The 17,878-nt window shown below is 41.6% G+C and overlaps 1 protein-coding gene and 1 pseudogene across 29 annotated transcripts in view; one reads left to right on the top strand and one right to left on the bottom strand.

Moving 5' to 3' along the window:
- TBC1D30 (TBC1 domain family member 30) overlaps positions 1–17,878 on the top strand; it is a 292,159-nt gene that overhangs the window by 28,306 nt on the left and 245,975 nt on the right. The gene's annotated exons all lie outside the window — the stretch shown is intronic.
- On the bottom strand, positions 6,762–10,849 carry LOC147371916 (E3 ubiquitin-protein ligase SIAH1-like; annotated as a pseudogene). Its single transcript, XR_015163845.1, has one exon. The product of XR_015163845.1 is annotated as an E3 ubiquitin-protein ligase SIAH1-like (transcript).

The raw sequence follows: 17,878 nt of genomic DNA, 5'->3' as shown, positions 1-17,878 counted from the left end.
CATAAACATAATTTTGAATGATTAATGCACTATATTTCAGTCTACCATTTTTTTGTTGTTACCATCTCATGGCAGTGATGAATCTCCTTTCAGTTGTGGGTACAGAAACTCATTATTTAAGCAATATTGGAAACTGATGGACTTACCTAATTAAAAGTCCAGGGCTGTGCCTTCAGGTGTAGCTAAATCAGATACACGTGCTCAAAGAGCATATTTAAAAATATGTCTTCATCTCTTAGCTGTGCTTTCCTCTGTATTAGATAATACCCAAATGACCAACAGCAGCTCCAACACAGCAAACTTATCAAAAGAACAGATCTTTTTCCATAATTCCAGAAAGTCCCATAGTTCACTTTCCTTGACTTAGTTCGGTCACAGGCTTACTGAGAATCAGTCAATCCTTTTTTATATGTATGTAAGAAGGTGTTAGGGCTTCCCTGGTAGCTCAGGTGGTGAAGAATCTGCCTGCAGTGCAGGAGACCCGGGTTCAATCCCTGTGTCAGAAAGATCCCCTGGAAAAGGAAATGTCTACCCGCTCCAGTATTCTTGCCTTTAAAATCCCATGGACAGAGGAACTTAGTGGGCTACACAGTCCATGGGGTCGCAAGAGTCGAACACAACTTAGTGACTAAACCACCAACAAGGTGTTAAAGTAATAAGTGCTATGGGGAAAAACAACAGGATAAGAAAGATTTGGAGTTGCCGACAGTTGGTGTTGATGTTGTCAATCCTTTAAATTTTAACTATTCTAGTGAGTGTTTTAGTGGCTGCATGATTTTTGTTCTAATTTTGCTGATTACTAATGTGGTTCAGCACCTCTTTTACTATTTGTCTCTAAGAAAGATTGTCTCCTTTTTCTTATAGATTTGTAGGACTTCTTTATGTATTCTGAATATGAGTCTTTGTCAGATGTATGTGATGCAAATACCTTCTCCCACTTTTCTGGTTAGCATTTTCACTCTCAAGAGTGTTGTTTAGAAGGAATCTATGTATGTTCTGCTGGGAGTCATTCTTTCCTCTCTGGAATCTCACCTGCTACTTTGTGTATAGGGTCAGATTCCTGACATGTTTTGTTTCCTGTTGTTTAGTCAAGTTGCTCTTCCTGGGGTATACTAAACCTGGTGATTTTTTTCAAAGCTTTTTTTCCCCCTTTTGTTTTAATATACTGAGAAAGAAATGGGAATGTTAAGATCAATTTTAGGAGTGGTGTGTGTTGAGTCTGACTCTTTGAGACCCCATGGACCACAGCACACCAGGCCTCCCTGACCTTCATCATCTCTCGGAATTTGCTCAAACTCATGTCCTTTGAGTCGGTGATGCCATCCAACCATCTCATCTTCTGTCATCCACTTCTTCTCCTCCCTTGAATCCTTCCCAGCATCAGGGTCTTTTCCAATGTGTCGGCTCTTTGCATCCGGTGGCTTCAGCTTCAGCATCAAGCCTTCCAATGAATATTCAGTGGTGTGTATGTTAAATAGCTATTCATTCTGGAACATGGGGACAGGGTTGTAATAAAAGGGTATGGAGCAGTTGAAAAAGAAGAGTGTCATTCAATGAACTAGAGTCCTTAGTTTTTATGTAGTCCAGTTTACTAGTCTTTTAGCTTCTTGGAGGGCCAGCTTCATCGGCATGTGATCTGTGCAGACACATGGGGCCTGTGCTCATTAGAGCCCCACACTTTATTTAATGCTCTGTTGTTGCTGTTTATGATTTTAAGGGGTCCCATAGATTACAAAACCAGTGCTGCATTTATAGCTGGTGCTTTTTTATTCTCCCATTTTATTTTCAGAAAGTTTTAGTATTTTGTTTTCAGATCTTGAGTCACCTAGAATTGATTCATTTTGTTTGTGATATGACATAGGAGTCAAATTTCATTTGTCCATATGGACATCTAAGTACTTAGCCTAGTTTATCAGAGACCATCCTTTTCCCACTGCTCTGTGGTGCCATTTTTGTAAAAATGTCTGTATGTGTGTGGTCTACTTTGAAGCTTTTATTCTGTTTTGTGTATCCTTGAGCTAATGCAACACTGTCTTAATTATTGTACTTTATGGAACCCCACCCAAGTACTCTTGCCTGGACAATCCCATGGACCAAGGAGCCTGAAAGGCTGCAGTCCATGGGGTCACTGAGGGTCAGACACGACTGAGCGACTTCACTTTCACTTTTCACTTTCATGCATTGGAGAAGGAAATGGCAACCCACTCCAGTGTTCTTGCCTGGAGAATCCCAGGGACGGGGGAGCCTGGTGGGCTGCCGTCTATGGGGTCGCACAGAGTTGGACACGACTGAAGTGACTTAGCAGCATAGTAACTCTTGCTATCTGATTCTCTTGGTTCTTACACCTTGTTCTTCTTTAAGATTGTTTTATTATTGGCTTTTTGGGAAGAATTGATGTCTTTACAATGGTGGGTCTTCTGGTCTGTAAAGATGGCATTTTTAATTATTATTTATTATTATTCCAACTTATTTGAATGCTATTTTACAGTTTTCTATATAGAGGCCTTATATATTTTTACTATATTTATTCTTAGGATATTGAGTTTTCTTGATGCTGTTTTGAATTGGTATCTTTTAAGAAATTGTTTCTAGTCATTTTCTGCACATGAATTTTATATCTAGTAATCTTACTTTTTCTTTTGTTAATTTTAATAATTTATCGTAAAAGCTTCTGTTTTTTTCTAAGTGCAAAATCTTTATCACCTGTGAATACTTTGTTTTATGGATTTCTTTACCATCCTTTTATTTTTCTCCTCTTGTATATTGGTTAGGAACTCCAGTTTAATCTTGAATAGAAGCAGTGATAATGGTTGGAAATTTTTGTATCTTTTTTTAGATTCCACATATAAGGGATGTCATATGATATTACTCCTTCAAGGTACCTCTTTTTCCATTCTTTAGAAGAGATTGTGTAAGACTGGAATTATTCCTTTCATAAATGTTTGGTGGAATTCACTGGTAAAATATTTAGGCCCTAAGTTTCTTTGTAGGAATATTTTAAATTATGGATTCAACTTTAAAAATTATAGCATTATTTGTATTCTCTAATTCTTATTCTGTTAGCTTGGGTGAGTGACATAGAGTTTGCCCATTTCATATAACATTTCACATTTACAAGCATAAAAATTTTAATAAAAATTTTGGGTCTCTTTAGTGTTTTAATATACTAAAACAATATCACTGATTTAAATAGAATTCACTTACCACTTAAAATATTATAGAATGTATCACCATAAAGAAGAATATTCTAATACATATATGTATATTGAAAAATAAACAAAAGGTGATGTATGTGGATATCTACCTATCAAGATTGAGTAACAAATATTACTGGCACATTAGAAGTCTCTGTGTGGAGAAATGCAAATCAAAACCACAATGAGGTACCATTTCACGCCAGTCAGAATGGCTGTGATCCAAAAGTCTACAAGCAATAAATGCTGGAAAGGGTGTAGAGAAAAGGGAACCCTCTTACACTGTTGGTGGGAATGCAAACTAGTACAGCTACTATGGAGAACAGTGTGGAGATTCCTTAAAAAACTGGAAATAGAACTGCCTGTGACCCAGCAATCCCACTGCTGGGCATACACACTGAGGAAACCAGAAGGGAAAGAGACACGTGTACCCCAATGTTCATCGCAGCACTGTTTATAATAGCCAGGACATGGAAGCAAGCTAGATGTCCATCAGCAGATGAATGGATAAGAAAGCAGTGGTACATATACCCAATGGAGTATTACTCAGCCATTAAAAAGAATACATTTGAATCAGTTCTAATGAGGTGGATGAAACTGGAGCCTATTATACAGAGTGAAGTAAGCCAGAAAGAAAAACACCAATACAGTATACTAATGCATATATATGGAATTTAGAAAGATGGTAACGATAACCCTGTATGCGAGACAGCAAAAGAGACACAGATGTATAGAACAGTCTTTTGGACTCTGTGGGAGAGGGAGCGGGTGGGATGATTTGGGAGAATGGCATTGAAACATGTATAATATCATATATGAAACGAATCGCCAGTCCAGGTTCTATGCAGGATACAGGATGCTTGGGGCTGGTGCACTGGGATGACCCAGAGGGATGGGATGGGGAGGGAGGTGTGAGGGGGGTTCAGGATGGGGGACACGTGTACACCTGTGGTGGATTCATGTTGATGTATGGCAAAACCAATACAATATTGTAAAGTAATTAGCCTCCAATTAAAATAAATAAATTTAAATTAAAAAAAAAAAGTCTCTGTGTGTTCCTCCCTGGTTGAAATTGGCTTTCTCCCTTGCATTTGTGTTAATTATTCCCTTGCTTCTCTTTATAGTTTTTCCCACCTCCTGTGCATATTCATAAATAACATATAGTTTTAAAGAGCTGAGTAGCAAGCCCACCCCTACTTGTGAAGGGAAAGGATAATGTTACCTCTGGAAAAGCTCTGAAAAGATAACCAGTTTCTGGGTCACAGTCTGATGAATTCACTGGAGCCCCTTCTGGGGTTGTCAGAGGGCAAGATTGTAAGCGGGTCGTGTAGCATTTGCCAGGACTGTAGTTCGGACTAGTTGCTGAATAATCAGCTAAGTTAGGGGAGTAGACTACTGCTTTTTTTTGTAATTTATTTTTTTTATCGAAGGATAATTACTTTACAATATTGTGTTGGTTTCTGCTATATATCAACATGAATCAGCCATAGGTATACATATATCCCCTCCCTCTTAAACCTCCCTCCCACCTCCCACCCCATCCCACCTGTCTAGGTTGTCACAGAGCACCTGTTTGAGCTCCCTGAGTCATGCAGCAAAATCCCCCTTGGCTATCTATTTTATATATAGTAATGCATATGTTCCCGTGCTACTTGTCCATTTGTCCCGCCCTCTCATTCCCCTACTGTGTCCACAAGTCTGCTCCCTATTACTTTTTGGCTGTGCTGAGTGTTTGCTGCTGTGTGCAGGCTTTCTTGTTGTGGTGAGCAGGCTGTACTCTCTAGTTGCGGTGTGTGGGCTTCTCATCATGGTGACTTCTCTTGTTGTGGGGCGTGGACTCTAGGTGCATGGGCCCAGTAGTTGTAGCCCAGCTTAATTGCTCTGTGACTGCTGCTTATTTTTGATTTGAAGCCCGCCATGGCTTTGCTCCTGCTCTCAGAAGTAGGTCCAAGCAGAATACTTTTGTGGGTATGGAGGGGAGTAGAGAATAGGCACTTCATCAGCGCCCTGAGATAAACAAGCCCAGGTGAGAATCTGGGCCAGCTCACCTAGGAATTCTCTCCTTTAGTTAGAAAGAGGGTCTAGTAGCAGGAAGCATCTTGTGTTGACTGCAGTCCACACCCCTGTGACCTGAGCTGCTGCTCCACTCTGCCCTGGCCATGCCGTGTCTGAACCTGAGCTGCTGCTCCACTCTGCCCTGGCCATGCCGTGTCTGAACCTGAGCTGCTGCTCCACTGTGCCCTGGCCATGCCATGTCTGAACCCGAGCTGCTGCTCCACTCTGCCCTGGCCATGCCATGTCTGAACCTGAGCTGCTGCTCCACTCTGCCCTGGCCATGCCATGTCTGAACCCGAGCTGCTGCTCCACTCTGCCCTGGCCATGCCGTGTCTGAAGTACACCTGTCATCTTGAGATCTCTCTTCACTCTTATCCTGGAGGTTGTCTTTGCTGTGTTGGATCTTTCTTCTTGTGTCCCATATTTTCTCCTTATTTTTTATATCATCGCCCATGTCCCCTTGAGAAACGATGCCTATGAGGTCAATTTCTGGAAACTGTGCAGGGATGGAAATTCTTTATTGTATCCTTGCTTCGATTGACACTTCTATTCCTGCTCTGTTGCCTCCTTGCTTTCATTGTTGGTCTAGAGAAATCTGAAGCCTTCTGATCTGTCATCCTTTGCACTGGACTGTTTATTTCTCCTCGTTGAAAGCTTGTGAACTCTTCTGTTTGTTCTTGGCCTTCTGAAATTCATGGTCAGGTTGCTTGGTGTGGGTCTATTTTCCTGCATTGTGCTGGTTCTAGACAGGCTTTTTCAATCAGGCAACATGTCTTTCAGTTCTGGAAAATTTATGTGAATTAATTCTTTGCCTTTCCTCTCTCCTTTTTTTAAAATCAAGTTTTATTGAAATATAGTTGCTTTACAGTGTTATGTTTCTGCTGTACAACATCCTCTATATTTTTATTTTTTTTCCTTTTTCCTCTTTCTGTAATTCTATTATTGTTTGGCTGTTAGAGCATCTGAACTAGTTCTGTAATTCTTTTTTTTTTTAATTGGCCAGATATTCTTTTAATGAGAATTATAAAAGACCAAAAACATTTTTTTGCAAATTGCCCTTTTTTAAACCAATGGTTTGCTTTTAATTACATATACTGTGTGAGACGATGCCTTCTTTTGCAAAACCAATAAATACAAGAACAAATTTTAAACATATGTGATTTGTCCAAGATATGTGGGGGGAGGGGGAGCCTGATATTTTTTCCTCAGTAAAAAAAAAATCAGTACTCTCTAGCTTGATAAAGAATAAGTTTGAAGGTATGACTCAACTGGAGAAGAGAGGGAGGCCATTTTATAGCTGCTTTAAATAGCTCCTGATGGTTCTTCCAATATTACCTTTGCTTTCTGAAACCCATATCTTCACAAAATAGTTGAATTTAAAATATTTCTAATAAACTGATTAATGGGGGAAAATGTGTATCAAACACATGTATAAATTTTACCATCAACAGTTATGCATATCAATAAGACACTAACTTTAAAAGGTACAAAAAAAGTGAGAAAAACCCTAAATTACAGAAAAGAAAGTCAAATTTATTTAATGAAAAACTAGAATTAATAAAAATTAGCAAATACACACACACAAAAATATACACACAGCAGCAGGACTATTTATTGACTCACATAGGGGAAAAGCAGTGGTCTAAGACCACTCAACATGGCTTTTCAGTTAAAGGGAAAAAAAATCCAAACATGCACACACATACACACACACACACACACACGCACGCACACAAAAAACAAGAACCCAGTATTTTTCTACAATATACTCAATCTACAACAAACACAAATTCAGAATTATTTTACAGTGCTTCCTTTCTTAATATAAAAGATGCCCATCTTGGGTGTGTGTATATATATATATGTATATATATATATATTTCAGTGGCTTACTGTTGACTTATTTTTAAATATATTAGTGTTATTACATTTATGACATTAAATATATTGCATGTTATTACATTTATTTAATGGCCTTTCCTTTTATTTACCATCATGTGTCTAGCTTCCACCTACCAAAAATTTCTGATTGGTAGGCAGACAGGTGCCTTATTCTCTGAAATCGAATGTGATGGTTTTAAACACTGGCCAGAAAATGTTTGATTGCCATTTCAACACATGGAAATAGTTACATTGATGCCTAAATTGCCATTTTCTGCAAAAAACTGTGCAACTCTGGTGTCAAAGACTAGGCAGTCGCTATTCGTAATGGCTGTTGCAATTTCCTCGTGAATAGATCGAGGCGTGGCTTCCCAAGTCAGCCGCCGCCTCGGACCGTTTAGTTCAAGTCGATAAGCAAAGTCTTCAACCTGTTTGCGTGTTCCTATCAGCTGTACAATCGCAAAGAATTGCTGGTGAGCAACATATTTTTCCTGTTTCTCCAAGACTAATATGAAGTGAAAACCAAAACAGGACTGCATCATCACCCAGTCAACAGCACCAGGAAGATTAATGTCTGTTGCAAGGAAAAACTATGTCCTCTCCCTGCAGGGTTGTGATGGATTCATGCTGATGCATCAGATGCGGTATTACAGCATCCAAAGAGCCTTGCCATTTACAGGAAGCACCAGGGCACGGACAGGAGTAAGGCCTAAACTCACAGAACTCTTCGTGGTCTGCTTTTTCTGTGTGTGTCAAAGTTATTTCACATCCGGAAGATGCATATTTACAAGGGAAAAGGACTGAATCGGCCACTTTCTCCATAGCCAAGTTGCGAATGGATCTCAATGGGTCGCGGCAAGTTGGACAACGGGAGATCTTTGGGCGACAGTTGCTCCAAACAAGATGGCCACTGTGACACTGAAGAATGGGTGGTAACACATAGTCAAAGCAGATTGGACACTGAAAGAGACTCGCCCATTCACTGTTGCACGAAGTTGTGCCAGTCTGGGAGGTTCCAGTAGGTAACGCTGTTGCTGTCTGACGACTCATTTCTGTGGACGGAGAGCCCTCCTCGGCCCGGTCCTGGTTCAAACACGCTGGGTCGTCGCCAACCGCCGCCACCGCCTCTTCCTCAGGCCAACACTGACGGGACACTCTGGGTCGCTGATGCCGCTGGAGAGTGCGGCCCACAGCGGCCGCCCTGTCGCCCCCCAGGCCTCTGTCGCCCCCCAGGCCTCTGTCGCCCTTTCCCACACGCCTTCCCGCTAAACACCACACAGTGGTGCGGCCGCCATGGAGGCGCGGCCGCCATGAGGAGGTGCTCTGGCGTCCTGGGCGCGCTGTCATTCTCGTTTTGTTTCCTGTATCTGTTACTTTGCTTGCCTTTCTCAGAGATTATCTCAACTTTATTTCCCAATCCTGTTATGGGGACTTGTTTGGGGCATTGTTATTTGAATGTTTCATGTATATATACAGTATTCTGTTCTTATAGATGCAATATATTTTCTTATTGCTCTAGGGATATTAATTATGGAGACTTAAAACAGACACACAGAAAACAGCTATTTGGAGAAAATAGGCTGTACAGGAAGGAAAAAAATTTTCAAAACTGCTGTTCTGGTTCGAGTTCCCTGAATATTTGGTAGTCCTTGGCTGTCTGCTCTTAAATGTGAGGATCTAAAAGAATGACTTGAACTCTGTCTGAGCTCACCACTAGGGCTTATGGGCTTGGAGCTTTACTGAAGGGTTGTCTGGATGGGACCTTTCTTATTCCCTACCCCCAACCCCCACCCCCCAGCCTAAGTCAGTGTCTTTAGGTTTTTCTTGTGGAGCTGGTGAGAGGCCTCAGGGAAGAGTCTCCTAACTTCTTGCCTGGGTGGAAGTTTTGTGGGGATAAGAGCTGGGTCTCTGCATTCAGCACTCAGGGTGCATATGGTCAAAGAATCCCTCGGTTTCAGGTCGAGTTCTCACTCTTAGCTGGTTGTCCAGCAACTCTGTTTTAACCCTTTTCAGGAACCAAAACTTCGGTCTCTTTTGCAGGGATGGTAGAGAAGCAAGTGGGGCTTTCCAGGTGGTGCTAGTGGTAAAGAACCTGCCTGCCAATGCAGGAGACCTCAGAGACATGGGTTTGATCCCTGGGTTGGGAAGATCCCCTGGAGGAGAGCATGGTAACCCACCCCAGTATTCTTGCCTGGAGAATACCATGGAGAGAGGAGCCTGGAAGGCTACAGTCCATGGGGTCACAAAGAGTTAACCATGACTGAAGTTACTCCACACAGAGGAGTAATTGACCAGCCTCATGAAGTAGAGGAGAGAATCTAGGGATCCAAATGTTTTTCAACAGCTTTCTCCCAACTCTCCTTATTAAGCCTGGCTACCTCTTTCATGGAGTATGTGGTATAATAGAGTTTGGATTTCAGCTTTCCCGTGTCATTTTGGGATCCGGCTTTCTAGGATCTGCTAAGTCAATTTCTACTTGTCTGTATGTTTTTTCTATACAATATATTTCAATAACTCTATTGCTCTTGTCTATGCTGTTGTTGTTGTTGTTGTTTGTTTGTTTTTTTACTTCTTGATCCTTGTTGGTTATGATAAACAAAAATCTCTTAACTGTATTTTTAGTGTGATTTTGATGGGGACCAAAATTAGTTGGGACCAAAATTCATTGGAAGGACTGATGCTGAAACTCCAACACTTTGGCCAGTTGATGTGAAGAACTGACTCATTGGAAAAGACCCTGATGCTGGGAAAGATTGAAGGCCAGAGGAGAAGGGGACGACAGATGAGATGGTTGGATGGCATCACCGACTCGATGGACATGAGTTTGAGCAAGTTCCGGGAGTTGATGATGGACAGAGAAGCCTGACATGCTGCAGTCTATGGGGTCACAACGAGTTGGACATGACTGAGAGACTGAACTGAAAATTAGTTGGAATTTTTTTTGAATCTTCCTTAATCCAGATGCGTGTGCTCCTTTTTCATAAGCTTGTTTGTTTTTCTAGGTGGAAAGAAATGAGCATTTTTTCAACTTTACTGAAGTTTAATTGACTTAACTTAGCATTTAGATTAAGGTAGATGTGCCTTAACTTTGGAACATGGTTGCAGAATTGTGAATTTTGGCATAAATCTGATAACAGATTTAGGTAATGTCTTGATATATGATTAGCAGCTTGGTCTGCCCTAAAGTTACTTAGTAAGACTATGACTAGAATAAAGAAAGTAGCTTATCATTGCTTACAATACATTTTAACAACAGTTTCCTCTCATATTCTTTAAGCTCTTAGTGTCTTGCTGCCGAATTATTTTTTCATATTGTCATAATTTATTTATTTTTATCCATATTGGAAATTTGTAAAATGTTTGAAAGTACTGTATAGCTTTGGAACCTCTCACTTCTGGGGAGATTCTTGTGACTTTGAAAGAAAAAACAGTAGATGTTTCTTGTGACCTCATCACAAAGAGAACTGGTTTTTAGACGAAAAAAATCAGTCTCAAATTCGTAATAATTTAGAGCTAGAAGAGAACTTAAACGTGATTTCTGTTTACTCCCGACCTTAGGGTTGAGCAAAATGAGGTGTGGAAGAGTTAAAAGTGTTGCTGAATATAATCTAAAAACACAGAACAGAACAACAACAACACAAAAACTGAATCACTATGCTGTACACCTAAATCTAACCCAATATTGTAAATCGATTATACTTCAATTAAAAAAACACAAAACATTATGGAAACTGTGTTGATCGGTAACTCAATCAAGGCTCCCCTGGTTGGTGGTGTCCTAGTGATCATTTATGACAAAAGGAAACTACATTCATCAGCAGAGGGAGTTCTCTTTCTCTTTTTAGTTTTCCTAAGAACCGTGTTAAATCTATGTTCTCTGTATTGTTGGTCGTTACTTGAATCCTAGTTCAGCCATGTAATTACACGAGGTGCAGTTTCATGTAAGTCCTTTGACATCCCTGTGCTTCATTTTTCTCATCAGTGGGGGTGGGGGGGCGGGAAAAAAACGGGGGCGGGACATGATGATAATACCTACTTCATAGGATGGTTATGAGAATTAAGTGAGTTAAATTATACAAAATGCTTATTGAACAGAGTCTGGACATACCGTTTTCTATGAATGCCATTATTCCTGCTGGGAGGAGATTTAGAGGCTGCCTTTTCCATCAACATGTGGGTACTTGCCTTTTGAAGGCAACTGTGAAGGCTGTTGGGGTTCTTCACATTTTAAAAATTTGATAAGATGGGATTGTTTGAGGAGGAGATACTGGTTATCATAATTTGGGATTTAGACTTTTCAGCTCTTTGGGAAAGGATGGCTTACTCTTGTCCAATAGCATGGAAGGAGATTGCTCCTCTTTTGTGTGTTTCCATTGAAAAGCTGATGGTTAAACATGTTTTGGGGATACACATTTTATCTGAAAGTAGGCAACTGCCTGTGTGTATAAGGCCAGTAGGGTCCAAGGTGAGAATCACCTAAGTCCCCCTTGAAGCCTTGCGAAGAAGAACTAGGAATAGAAATGATAGGAAGTGCTACGTGGCTAGGGGTAGGTGGGCTGGGGAAACATCCCAGGCAGAAATAATTGTAGAGGCTGTGAGGACATCAGTACTTAGGATGTACTTCTGGTAATCCTAGTATTTCTGGGTATAAAATTGGGCTAGTGTAACTGCCTGTTAACATAGAACACTAATGTCCGTGAACTGCCTTCTCAGCTGGATTGAAAGCTGTTTGAGGGCATGGCTATTTGACAATAGCTATTGGATAAGTAAACATTTATTTTGTTAGTATATAGTACTGATAATGATAATGCAATATTATCTCTATGTGAGGGTGAAGTGAATGGAGAAAATTAGATGACGTCATTCTAGTTAGAAAGTCTGAAAAATAGGTTGAGAATTTATACTGTTTATAAATTTATATATTTATAAGTTTATATATCTCAAATGGTAAAGAGTCTGCCTGCAATACAGGAGACCCGGGTTCAATCCCTGAATCTGGATGGTCCCCTGGAGAAATAAATAGCAACCCACTCCAGCATTCTTGCCTGGGAAATCCCATGGACAGAGGAATCTGGCGGGCTACAACTTAGTGATTAAACAACAAAAAAGCAACAGGAGAATAGCCAAGACAAATTATTCAGCTATGTTTTCTTTATAGAGTATCTCTTTCACATTATTGTAAAATTTTACCTCTCTACTCTCAATTCTAAATATGGATCTGATTAACTCCCTCCCCAAACTGCAGGACCTTTATTTTCCTACCTACTTCTTGGAATTTTCGTCAGGATTTTACTTTTGACGTCATTGAGCAATAGTCTAGCATTTTTTTTTTCTGGGGAGGGCATGAACAAGTTGGTATTTGCAATGGACTCTGTATAGAAACATGTTTTAATGTTATGTTGGAAGAGAATTGTCTCTAACGAATGCACATCGTTGGCCCGTGCCTGGTCTTTTAGAGCTCTTTTTTGTCTTATACAGTATCTTACACCATTTGCAGAAAGAAGTGTTCTGGGATGTGGTCACTAAGGCAACATCAGAATTTACTCTTTGGCCTGCGATCTCTCCCAGAAGCTTTCTGTGCTGTATGGAAGTTGCTATAGCTGGGCTCCTTGTTTTTTGTATGTGTCTAGTTCTTCCAGCTCAAGGTGGAGATCGCCTCACACCTTACTGACACTACCCAGGGTTGACAGCAGAGGGCAGGCCTGCTCCTTTCCCTGACCTGGGACCTGCACTCTTCTTCCTAACTGGGTCTGCTGCCTCTGACATTCAGCAGTTTTCTGACTTGTCAGATCACAGTTTCTGGCATCAGTTATGTAATATAATTCAAACCAGTGGAGAAGGGACAGAGAAATCATTTCCTTGTTTTCTCTATACATCTTGGATTCTTTCTGGGAAGATTCTTTTAGCCCATGTTGGTGGCCCTCTCTGAACTTTTTCTGCCCTATTTCTCCCAGGATGACCCATAAGAGGTATTAGGGATTCGACTCTCTGCTCGTGTAATGTGAGAAGATTGTGGTCCTCAGGTGTAAGATTCAGCTCTCTATTCATGTAATGAGAAGGTGTGGTTCTCAGGTGTTAGGTGATGATTCTTAATAGGTCATCAAGGAAGCTTTTCAAGTTTGATTCCTGCACTGAGAGCCACATCCATATGAATAGATTTGTTGTTGTTATTCTTGGAAAGATGTGATATTATTTCTCCTTTGTAGAGCAGGTGCTAAGTTGGCAAATAGTATTGGGCTGTGAGTTCAGGAGTCCTGGATTCTGTGTCTGATGCTGTTGGTTTTTCTGCACATCATCCTGCTTGCCTTTGTTCATATATTTGAAGAAACAGTATTCTTCTAGGGGACTTACTGGTGACTCTTCATAGTATCTCATTGAGGAAAACAACATGTCCTCTTTCAAAGTTTTAGCCTTTGTATTTGTGAGCAGAAACAATTCACCCCATGTCAGAAAAACAACAAATTTCCCAAACCGATCGTTAAAAAATTTAGTTGCGATGTTTATCCCTTTATTTGAGTGAAAGTTGAACAGTGAGTGGAAGGTGTCTCCGTTATTGTCATTGTCATGCTGTGCTCAGTCATGGCCGACTCTTTGTGACCTCATGGACTGTAGCTCGCCAGGCTCCTCTGTCCATGGGATTTCCCAGGCAAGAACACTGGAGCTGGTTGCCCATTTTGTACACCAGGGGATCTTCTTGACCCAGGGATCGAACCCACGACTCTTCTGTCTCCTGCAGTGGCAGGTGGGTTCCTTACCACTAGTGCTACCTGGCAAGCCCTAGTGTGCTATATAGTCCACAGGGTTGCAAAGAGTCAGACATGACAACGAAGAGTCAGCAGCAGTAGCACACACACGGGCACCTGGGAAGGCCAGTGGTTTGTGAGATTCACTCCACCTGTGTGGACCAGTCACCTTCAGCATCCAGTGGTATCAATGTCCTCTCCATGGATGGCTGGGACCATACTTTCTTAAACTTTCCCATTAAGTTAATACTCCTTGCACTTGAATTTCAGTCTGTGTTTTACTTGAAACTATATCCAGAATTGGTATCAGTGCTGTAACTATAGTTAGGGAATGGGAGTCTCAGAATGAGTAAATGACCTGACTGGGATTTCCCTGTTAATCAATCCAATGCTCCTCTCAATTTATAGAATAATGAAATTTGAGATCCTTGGGGACCAGCTAGTCCAGCATGCTTATTTTACAGGTGAGGAAATCGGAGGCTGAAAATGGCTAATAAGATGGTTGCAACTACCTCACATCTATTAGGAAGGCTGCTGTTAAAAAAAAGAAAACAGAAAATGATTGTTGGTGAGAATGTGTGAAAAACGGAAACCCTTTTAGAGGGGCAGTAAAATGGTGCTGCTGCTATGAAAAATGGTATGACAGTTCCCCCCAAAACTAAAAATAGAAGTACCGTATGATCTCACAATTCTGGGTATACAGTTGTCCCTCGGTGTCTACAGGATCACTTCCAAAATCCTTGGATGCTTGAGTCTCTCTGTATCTGTAGTGCATATCTGTGGAGTCAACCAGCTGCAGATGGTGTAAAAAACCTGCATATAAATGGACAAGCACAGTTCAAACCCATGTTGTTCAAGAGTCAACTGTATACCCCAAAGAATTGAAAGCAGGGTCTAGAAAAGATATCTGTACACCCATGTTTATAGCAACGCTTTTCACAGTATGTGAAAATATTCCACAAGATGTGGAAGTGACCCAAGTGTCCATCGACGGATGAACGGATACATGAAATGTGGTATATACATATGTGTGCTTAGTTGCTCAGTCGTGTCCGACTCTGTGCGATCCCATGGACTGTAGCCCACCAGGTTCCTCTGTCCATGGGGATCGTGTCTGACTCTGTGCGACCCCATGGACTGTAGCCCACCAGGTTCCTCTGTCCGTGGGGATTCTCTGGGCAAGAATACTGGGGTGGGTTGCCATGCCCTCCTCTGATACATACATATGGTGGAATCTTATTTACCGTTTAAAAGGAAAACAAGTCTCACATATGCTAAAACATGGCTGATCCTTGAGGACATTATGCTAAGTGAAATAATAGTCACAAAAAAACAAATAGGTACCACTTATATGAGGCATCTAGAATCATGAAATTCACAGAGACACAAAGTAGAATGGTTGTCACTAGGGGCTGGGAGGAGGGAGGATGGGGAGTTGTTTAATAAGTAGAGTTTCAGTTTGGAAAGATGAAGAGTTCTGGAGATGCATTGCACAACAGCGCGAATGTACTTAACATTATTGAACTGTACATGGAAAATGGTTAAGAGGGTAAATTTTATGCATATTTTATCACTCCCCCTCAAAGGTCTTATGGCCACTTGGATAGTTGGAGCTTCCTTGCCTCTCAACTATTCTGTGCTTGTCCTCATATGCCATTAATGACATTCTTCCCACAAAATCAATCATGCGCCAGAAGCTAACACATCCTTTCCTAACTGGGTTGTCACCACCCAGAAAGATCATTTTCATTGTTGACATGTGGTTGCTGTTTGATGCTCCATTGTTGAAGTGTGGTTGCTGTTTGATGCTCCATCCTCCTCTCTTCAAATTGTTCTTTCCCACTCTGCGCTCCAGGCAGGATGAATTACAGCTGGTTGTAAAAATTCACCACATGCTCTTGGCACGTGCTATTCGCTTTGGTACTCTCCTCTCCATTACCTCTCTATGGTAACTTCTACTTTTAGGATCCAGCTGAGGCATCATGTCTTCTGGAAAGTACCTTTGACCACAGACTCTGAATCTGGGGCTTCTCTGTTCAGGCTCGTCCTGGCCACATGGAGTTTTCATGCTTCTGTCCTGTGGTCTGTATCTACCGCTGGACTGTGCCTTACTTATTTGACGTTCCCGGTGTCTAGTACTCTGCTTGCATAGGGTAGTTGCTCAAAAACCTCTGCTGAAAAAATAACTGTCTTGGAAGATGCTGTTGTAAGAGAGGCATATTCAAAAATGTACATCATCAATCACTGATCTGCAGCTCTCTGGCTTCTTTTTTTAAAGAATATCTCTCATCTTTTTAAACTGTGGTAAAATGTAACCTAAACTGCACCATCTTTTTAAAAATAATTTTATGTATTTATTTTTCACTGTGCTGGGTCTTTGTTACTGTGCAGGCTTTTCTCTGGTTGTGGCAAGCAGGAGCAACTCTCTAGTTGCAGTGCACAGGCTTCTCATGGCGGTGGCTTCTGTGGCAGAGCACGTGCTCCAGGGCTTCAGGAGTTGTGGCTCTGGGCCCTAGAGCTCAGGCTCAGTAGTTGTGGCCCACTGGCTTAGTTGCACTGTGGCATGTGGGATCTTCCCAGGCCAGGGATTGAATCCATGTTTCCTGCGTTGGCAGGTGGATTCTTTACCACTGAGTCACCAGGGAAGCCCCTAGACTTTTCCATTTTAAGTATGTGGTTCATTAGTATTCCGTAGAGCATAGTTGCTGTGCAGCCATCACCACCATCCGTCTCCAGAACTCTTCATCTTGCAGAACTGAAGCTCTGCACCCATTAAGCAAAACTCCCCAGTCCTCTCCCCAGTCCCTGGCAACCTCCACTGAGTATGGGTCCTTTTACCATGGGCTTATTTCATTTAGCAGAATGTCCTCAAGGTTCATCCGTGTAGTAGCAGCATGTGTCAGAATTGCCTTCATTGTTAAGGCTGAACAATATTCCACTGTGTGTAGGTAACACATTTTGTTTATTCATTGATTGACACTTAGATTGCTTCCACCCCTTGGCTATTGTGAATAAGGCTGACATGAACATGGGGCAGCTCTGACTTATTAAGCATGACAAGCCTGTCCTTGTGTTGTTCACACAGCATCACATAAACACAGCTTTCATACTCTGAATTCTTCTTACCTCCATCCTGAGTCATTTTTCTCCATCCATCTGCTTTCTTCCCTGTTTCAGTCTCCCCAGTTTAGGTCTTGTAACTTGTTTTCCTCACTTAGAACTGCTTCTGTTGTGACAAACCCACAGCAAGTGTAATACTCAAGGGTGAAAAGCTGAAAGCCTTCCCACTAAAATCTGGTACAAGACAAGGATGTTCACTCTTACCACATCTCTTCACCATAGTATTGGGAGTCCTAGGCACAGCAATCAGACAAGAATAAGAAACAAAAGGTATCCAAATTGGAAGGGAAGAGGTAAAATTGTCACTCTATGCAAATGAAACCATAGAACTGCTTCTGTGGTTTCCCTCTGCATCTGTGATTCACACTCACCCTCTTGTCTGTTTTTTCAGATCAGTCATGCTACAGACCCAGTTGTGGAAGACCTGTTTCTCTACCTCGTGGAGTTTGGGATCTTTTGACAGAATGTTTTCCCTTCCCTCGTCTATTGTCTCCTTCCCATCAGCATTTTCTCTTCTGCTTTGCCAGCTATTCCCACTGGAGAAAGGAAGCTCCACTGGCAGCAGCCTTCCCATGCTCTGTTCAGCGTGAAGCAACCCCTTCCTTCCCCTTGACCCCTGCTGCTTCCTTTCCCCAATCTCCCATGATTGCAAGGCTTCGGAGACATCAAAAGTGATCTCCTGAGCTAGAGATGACCTATTGCAAAATACAGCCCCCACTCTCAACAGCCCTTGTTAGGGAATCTGGTGGGAGAGGGGTTTGTTTCACATCTTTTCTGCCTGGTATCCTGCTTCTCCAAGGTCACGTGCTGTCTGTCCCTGTAGCACCGTCTTTTCTCTTCACTCTATGCCTGTTCCTCCTCTTTTAGTCCCCAAAGTACCGCTGG

Source organism: Bos grunniens, chromosome 5, assembly GCF_055505025.1.
Source record: "Bos grunniens cultivar Pamir isolate PY7600 chromosome 5, Bosgru_T2T1.0, whole genome shotgun sequence".
Lineage (NCBI taxonomy): Eukaryota > Metazoa > Chordata > Mammalia > Artiodactyla > Bovidae > Bos > Bos grunniens.
The sequence above is the reverse complement of the archived record's forward strand: the minus strand, read 5'-3'. Positions and strand labels throughout refer to the sequence as shown.